Raw genomic sequence first — 8,720 nt, 5'->3', positions numbered from 1 at the left:
AAAATCACTAACTCTTTTTCAAAATAATTTTCGAAAATTATTCCTCCCCCATCTCATTCTATTTATTCATTCATGTCCTAACATCTCATCTCACATTCCAATCCTCACAGTTGTGTTTCTTCCTTTACATCACATCCTTTATCTCCCCCTCTTCTTCTACTTACAAAGGGATCCCTATACTGTGGTATAAAGGATCTCTATTATTATTATCATTTTTCTGGCCATTCTTCCTTGTCATATGAGCAGGAGCAAGGATAAGAACATTCTTGTGGAAGCAGATCCAGAACCTGAAAGGACTCTGAAGAGAAAATTAAGAGAAGCTAAAATACAACAATCCAGAGATAACCTTTCAGAAATTTTCGAACAGGCAGAGGAGATGGCAGGCGAAAATAATAATAATGAAAGGAGGATGCTTGGTGACTTTACTGCACCTAATTCCAATTTACATGGAAGAAGCATCTCCATTCCTGCCATTGGAGCAAACAACTTTGAGCTGAAACCTCAATTAGTTTCTCTGATGCAGCAGAACTGCAAGTTTCATGGACTTCCATCTGAAGATCCTTTTCAGTTCTTGACTGAATTCTTGCAGATATGTGATACTGTTAAGACTAATGGAATAGATCCTGAAGTCTACAGGCTCATGCTTTTCCCTTTTGCTGTAAGAGACAGAGCTAGATTATGGTTGGATTCTCAACCTAAAGACAGCCTGAACTCTTGGGAGAAGCTGGTCACGGCTTTCTTAGCCAAGTACTTTCCTCCTCAAAAGCTGAGCAAGCTTAGAGCTGATGTTCAAACCTTCAGACAGAAAGAAGGTGAATCCCTCTATGAAGCTTGGGAAAGATACAAACAGTTGACCAAAAAGTGTCCTTCTGGCATGCTTTCAGAATGGACCATCCTGGATATATTCTATGATGGTTTATCTGAGCTATCAAAGATGTCACTGGACACCTCTGCAGGTGGATCCATTCACCTAAAGAAAACGCCTGCAGAAGCCCAAGAACTCATTGACATGGTTGCTAATAACCAGTTCATGTACACTTCTGAAAGGAATCCTGTGAATAATGGGACGCCTATGAAGAAGGGAGTTCTTGAGGTTGATACTCTGAATGCCATATTGGCTCAGAATAAAATATTGACTCAGCAAGTCAATATGATCTCTCAGAGTCTGCATGGAATGCAAGCTGCATCCAACAGTACTCAAGAGGCATCTTCTGAAGAAGAAGAAGCCTATGATCCTGAGAACCCTGCAATAGCAGAGGTAAATTACTTAGGTGAACCTTATGGAAACACCTATAACTCAACATGGAGAAATCATCCAAATTTCTCATGGAAGGATCAAAAGCCCCAACAAGGCTTTAATAATGGTGGAAGAAACAGGTTTAGCAATAGCAAGCCTTTTCCATCATCAACTCAGCAACAGACAGAGAACTCTGAACAAAATGCTTCTAATTTAGCAAATCTAGTCTCTGATCTATCTAAGGCCACTGTAAGTTTCATGAATGAAACAAGGTCTTCCATTAGAAATCTGGAAGCACAAGTGGGCCAGCTGAGTAAAAGGATGACTGAAATCCCTCCTAGTACTCTCCCAAGCAATACAGAAGAGAACCCAAAAGGAGAGTGCAAGGCCATTGACATAAGCGCCATGGCCGAACCTGTGAGGAGAGGAGAGGACGTGAATCCCAAGGAGGAAGACCCCCTGGGACGTCCAGTGGTCAATAAGGAGCTTCCCTCTGAGGAACCAAAGGACTCTGAGGCTCATCTAGAGACCATAGAGATTCCATTGAACCTCCTTATGCCCTTCATGAGCTCTGATGAGTATTCCTCTTCTGAAGAGAATGAGGATGTCACTGAAGAGCAAACTGCAAAGTTTCTTGGTGCAATCATGAAGCTGAATGCCAAATTGTTTGGCATTGATGCTTGGGAAGTTGAACCTCCCTTGTTCATCAATGAACTAAGTGATCTGGATCAACTGACATTGCCTCAGAAGAGACAGGATCCTGGAAAGTTCATAATACCCTGTACCATAGGCACCATGATCTTTAAGGCTCTGTGTGACCTTGGTTCAGGAATAAACCTCATGCCCCTCTATGTAATAGAGAAACTGGGAATCTATGGGGTGCAAGCTGCTAAAATCTCACTAGAGATGGCAGACAGCTCAAGAAGACAGGCTTATGGACACGTAGAAGATGTATTGGTAAAAGTTGAGGGCCTTTACATACCTACTGATTTCATAGTCCTGGATACTGGAAAGGCAGAGGATGAATCTATCATCCTAGGAAGACCTTTCCTGGCCACAGCAAGAGCTGTGATTGATGTTGACAGAGGTGAAATAGTCCTTCAATGGAATGAGAACTCCCTTGTATTCAAAACTCAAGGATCTCCCTCTGCAACCATGGAGAGGAAACAGGAAAAGCTTCTCTCCAAGCAGAGCCAACCAGAGCCCCCACAGTCAAACTCTAAGTTTGGTGTTGAACTCCCATATCCAAACTCTAAGTTTGGTGTTGGAAAGTCTCAACAAAGCTCTGCACATCTGTGAGGCTCCATGAGAGCCCACTGTCAAGCTATTGACATTAAAGAAGCGCTTGTTGGGAGGCAACCCAATGTGTATCTAATTCTTATTTTTCATGTTTTCTTAGGTTCATGATCATGTGGAGTCACAAAATAAATAGAAAAATTGAAAACAGAATCAAAAACAGCAGAAGAAAAATCACACCCTGGAGGAGCATCTGTCTGGCGTTCAAACGCCAGAACAGAGCATAGTTCTGGCGCTGAACGCCCAGAATGGGAGCATCCTGGCGCTGAACGCCCAGAACAAGCATGGTTCTGGCGTTCAACGCCAGAAATGGCAGCAAAGGGGCGTTGAACGCCCAAAATGGGCACCAACCTGGCGCTGAACGCCCAGAGTTGTGTGCAAGGGCATTTTGCATGCCTAAATTAGTGCAGGGATGTAAATGCCTTGACACCTCAGGATCTGTGGACACCACAGGATCATCTCAGGATCTGTGGACCCCACAGGATCCCCACTTTACCTCCTCATAATCCTAGTTTTTATTTCCACATCTTCTTCTTCATCTATTCCTTCTTCTTTTGCTCGAGGGCGAGCAACATTCTAAGTTTGGTGTGGTAAAACAATTATGTAAAGGATCTATAGCTCAGTGGTAGAACATTTGACTGCAAATCAAGAGATCCCTGAGATACCTCAGGGGATACATTTTCTTCCACACAATTATTGGAAGCAACTAAGGGTGGAATATCAAGAGCACTCCATCATCCTTCATGAAATCAGAGAAGATCTAAAAGCAATGAAGGAGGAGCAGCAAAGACAAGGAAGAAACATAGAAGAGCTCAAGGACATCACTAAGGTGGACTCATTCCTTGTTCTTACTTTCTCTGTTTTTCGTTTTCTATGTTATGTGCTTATCTATGTTTGTGTCTTCATTACATGATCATTAGTAGTTAGTAACTTTGTCTTAAAGTTATGAATGTCCTATGAATCCATCACCTCTCTTAAATAGAAAATGTTTTAATTCAAAAGAACAAGAAGTACATGAGTTTCGAATTTATCCTTGAACTTAGTTTAATTATATTGATGTGGTGACAATGCTTCTTGTTTTCTGAATGTATGCTTGAACAGTGCATATGTCTTTTGAAGTTGTTGTTTAAGAATGTTAAATATGTTGGCTCTTGAAAGAATGATGACTAGGAGACATGTTATTTGATAATCTAAAAAATCATAAAAATGATTCTTGAAGCAAGAAAAAGCAGCAAAGAACAAAGCTTGCAGAAAAAAAAAATAGGCAAAAAAAAAATGTAGAAAAAAATAGAAAGAAAAAGCAAGCAGAAAAAGCCAAATAACCCTTAAAACCAAAAGGCAAGGGCAAATAAAAAGGATCCCAAGGCTTTGAGCATCAGTGGATAGGAGGACCTAAAGGAATAAAATCCTGGTCTAAGCGGCTAAACCAAGCTGTCCCTAACCATGTGCTTGTGGCGTGTAGGTGTCAAGTGAAAACTTGAGACTGAGCGGTTAAAGTCAAGGTCCAAAGCAAAAAAAAAAAAAAAAAAAGGGAGTGTGCTTAAGAACCCTGGACACCTCTAATTGGGGACTTTAGCAAAGCTGAGTCACAATCTGAAAAGGTTCACCCAATTATGTGTCTGTGGCATTTATGTATCCGGTGGTAATACTGGAAAACAAAGTGCTTAGGGCCACGGCCAAGACTCATAAAGAAGCTGTGTTCAAGAATCATCATACTGAACTAGGAGAATCAATAACACTATCTGAACTCTGAGTTCCTATAGATGCCAATCATTCTGAACCTCAATGGATAAAGTGAGATGCCAAAACTATTCAAGAGGCAAAAAGCTATAAGTCCCGCTCATATGATTGAAGCTCTGTTTCATTGATAGTTTGGAATTTATAGTATATTCTATTCTTTTTATCCTATTTTGATTTTCAGTTGCTTGGGGACAAGCAACAATTTAAGTTTGGTGTTGTGATGAGCGGATAATTTATACGCTTTTTGACATTGTTTTTAGTATGTTTTTAGTAGGATCTAGTCACTTTTAGGGATGTTTTCATTAGTTTTTATGTTAAATTCACATTTCTGGACTTTACTATGAGTTTGTGCGTTTTTCTGTGATTTCAGGTATTTTCTGGCTGAAATTGAGGGACTTGAGCAGAAATCAGATTCAGAGGTTGAAAAAGGACTGCTGATGCTGTTGGATTCTGACCTCCCTGCACTCAAAGTGGATTTTCTGGAGCTACAGAACTCGAAATGGTGCGCTTCCAATTGCGTTGGAAAGTAGACATCCAGGGCTTTCCAGCAATATATAATAGTCCATACTTTGGCCAAGAATTGACGACGTAAACTGGCGTTCAACGCCAGCCTTCTGCCCAAATCTGGCGTCCAGCGCCAGAAAAGGATCCAGAACCAGAGTTGAACGCCCAAACTGGCACAGAACTTGGTGTTCAACTCCACAAATGGCCTCTGCACGTGCTACACTCAGGCTCAGCCCAAACACACACCAAGTGGGCCCAGGAAGTGGATTTATGCATTAATTACTTACTCATGTAAACCCTAGTGACTAGTTTATTATAAATAGGACCTCTTACTATTGTATTAAGCATCCTGGATTGTATTTTGATCCTGTGATCTCGTTTAGGGGGCTGGCCATCTCGACCATGCCTGGACCTTCACTTATGTATTTTTAACGGTAGAGTTTCTACACTCCATAGATTAAGGTGTGGAGCTCTGCTGTTCCTCAAAGATTAATGCAAAGTACTTCTATTTTCTATTCAATTCTTCTTATTTCGCTTCTAAGATATCCATTCGCACCCAAGAACGTGATGAAGGTGATGATTATGTGTGACGCTCATCATCCTTCCCCCTTATGAACGCGTGCCTGACAAACACTTCTGTTCTACATGAATTAAGCTAGAATGAGTATCTCTTAGATCTCCTAACCAGAATCTTCGTGGCGTAAGCTAGAATGATGGCGGCATTCAAGAGAATCCGGAAGGTCTAAACCTTGTCTGTGGTATTCTGAGTAGGATTCAATGATTGAATGACTGTGACGAGCTTCAAACTCGCGAGTGCTGGGCGTTAGTGACAGACGCAAAAGGAGGGTGAATCCTATTCCAGCATGATCGGGAACCGACAGATGAATAGCCGTGCCGTGACAGGGTGCGTGAGCATATTATTCACTGAGAGGAGGGGATGTAGCCACTGACAACGGTGATGCCCTTGCATAAAGCCAGCCATGGAAAGGATTAAGACTGATTGGATGAAGATAGCAGGAAAGCAGAAGTTCAGAGGAACGAAAAGCATCTCCATTCTCTTATCTGAAATTCCTACCAATGATTTACATAAGTGCATCTATCCCTATTTTATTATTCATTATTCGAAAACCATATCACTGTTTTATATCTGCCTGACTGAGATTTACAAGGTGACCATAGCTTGCTTCATACCAACAATCTCCGTGGGATTCGACCCTTACTCACGTAAGGTATTACTTGGACGACCCAGTGCACTTGCTGGTCAGTTGAACGGAGTTGTGTCCACACATAGTAAAGAGCCATAATAATGATTCCATACAATAACAAAGAGTACTACATTAATGTGATCACAATTTCGTGCACCAAGTTTCAAAAGGAGGAGTATTAAGAATCTTAGTTTATAATGTATTGGAAAAATAAGATTATAGAGAAGTTATATGAAATGAAAATCAAGATTTTAAAATATGCTTAAAAATATATTGAAAAATATAATAGTAATGTCACTCTCAAATTAAAACAATATAAAACCACTATTAAAAAAATAAAAATAAAAAATAAACGCAATAACCCATCAATCAAATGCCAACTCTAAAAAGAAAGGAAGAAGACCGAAACAAAAGGAATTGCAACAAAGAAAGCAATAGAGTAAGGGATGCACAAAAGTGTATATATTCACCTGTTATTAATAAAGAAAGGAATAGAATCAGGGATTGTAAGAAGTTAGAGTACCACAAATCTAAATGGGAGCTTGGAGATCCCATAAATTTGGCTGTTGCAAGAAAATGTGCCAGATTCTGGACTCCATGAGTTCCACCTTCTTTTTTGCCTGGAAAAAAAATTAAAGAAAGAAGCTAAAAGTCTTAGCATGAAAAGCATGAAGATACATATTTATCACCTTGACCACCGTCTTTTAGAGAGGAACCAATAATGAGTGTTATTTATATAAGAATATCAATGAAATAAGATTATTTATTATTTATTATAATTTTTTTTATAATTATTCGTCACTTAATAGTTAATAGTAAATTCTCAATATTTATGTATATGATAGCATAGCAAAACAGAACAACAGAACAACCATAAGCAATATTAGAAACAATAAACAATATAAAATCAATAGAAAGGTAGTTAAAGAACGGATTTGGATCCTCTAAAGTTTGAATTTCACTTTAGAGAGTAAAGTGTGATCTTCTACCCTTGAATAGTTTCTCTTTCATATTTATTATTGGTCCCACCTATAAAATCAATGGTGAGAGATCACACTTTACTCTCTAAAGTGAAATTCAAACTTTAGAAGATCCAAATCCGTTAAAGAACATATCTTTAAAAAATAAATAGATAAATGTCTGAATTATATGTATATTATAACAGCAGTCATCCACAAAAAGGAAAGATGAAGGTTCCATTGCTCTTTAGCAATTTGAAGGAAGAAATTGCTGGTTTATTCTTGGTAACTTAAGGTAAAGCTTCTTGATCATAGCTTGAATCCTGCTGAAATAACTAAATGACAAAAGAACAAACAAAAAAAATACCGAACAAACCAACAAAAACCCCATAAGTAAATAAAAACTATCAGTAGATTAATTGAGAAAATGAATTACCACTTATTTATGATTCCTTCTAATAGTTTTCTTAGTGGAATTCTTCACACCCATGGATCTTGTCTTCATATTGCACTATCGAGAAGCCTTTGCAGCTTTGCTGTCTGGTAACATGTCCATTTTTATTGTTAGTAAGTTCTGGTTGTTAGAAATCAAATCTCAAATAATTTTAGTAAAATCAACATATCAAAAAGGAACTATAAAAGAAACATTAAGCAAAAATATCTACCAAAATTCATAGAGAACCATGACCTCCACTATATGTGTGCTTGTACATCATGGGGTGAACCTGAAAAAAGAAAATAATACACAATAAGAACATTTAAAGGAGAGAAACTGCAAAATCCAAACCCACCAATAGTCGCTATTGCTAACACCATGACTCACACGACACTAAATGAGAAACCTATTGTCTAGTAGATCCAATCATTTCAAAGGATTCTAAATCCCAAAATTTTAGTGTACTGTCTGCTACCCCTGCAATATAATTTGTGATATTCAAAAGCTTAAGAATAAACATTGAGACTTTCAATCTTTTAGCCATCAAGTCACAATTAAGTTAACCAAAATTAGAGGGAAAAAATATATGTATAAATGGCAAGTCCACACAAATACATATTATGCTTAGTATGAAAAAGTTAATTTGCGAGTGATCCATACATTTGTACTTTCTACGTTGGTGATATATGTTTGGGGCTGCATTGAAATAAAAAAATAAATTAGCTTCTTATTTAATTAGATCCTTATATAGAGAAGAGAATGTGCTATATCTAATAAGATATTTAGATAGTACATGTACTAAGATTGACATTAGTAAAATAATTAAGAAGTGAATTGAAATTTACACCTTGAATTATGTACTTTTGCTGGTAGTAGATTTAGATACTGAAGGCACCCACCAACTGTTAGTATAGAGAAAGTTTTCCTAAAAGAAAAAGAATGAACTAAAATAAGAAAACATACTCAACTGAATTTAAGTCTTCAACTCTATTATCATTAATACTATATAAATTGATGTTCAATGCTTGGTTAACATATAAGTTGACTACATGTATAGGGTGCATCCCATGTCCATCCTTAAACTCTAAGAAAACATAAAATTTGAATAAAAAATCTATGTAAATATAGTGTCATCTTTCAAAATAAATAAAATTTAATTAGATGGTAAATGAAGAATACCATCATGTTTATACTTTGAAAACAACGGATCCAAGTTGCTCCCCCACTTTGCACCCCAAACCAATTTATTTAAAAAAATCACGATGGCTAAGATCACAAAATTTATTTCAATTGCAAGGAGTATAACAATGTAACGAAGAGATCAAAATGAAGAGATCCTTCTT

The 8,720-nt window shown here is 37.7% G+C and overlaps 1 non-coding gene across 1 annotated transcript; it reads right to left on the bottom strand.

The window, feature by feature from the left end:
- Positions 1-772: 772 nt before the first annotated feature.
- LOC112774931 (small nucleolar RNA R71) lies at positions 773-876 on the bottom strand. Its single transcript, XR_003189384.1, has one exon. It is a non-coding gene; the product is annotated as a small nucleolar RNA R71 (small nucleolar RNA).
- Between the last annotated feature and the right edge of the window lie 7,844 nt (positions 877-8,720).

Source organism: Arachis hypogaea, chromosome 18 (genome assembly GCF_003086295.3).
Source record: "Arachis hypogaea cultivar Tifrunner chromosome 18, arahy.Tifrunner.gnm2.J5K5, whole genome shotgun sequence".
Lineage (NCBI taxonomy): Eukaryota > Viridiplantae > Streptophyta > Magnoliopsida > Fabales > Fabaceae > Arachis > Arachis hypogaea.
This window is presented reverse-complemented; position numbering and strand designations above follow the sequence as displayed.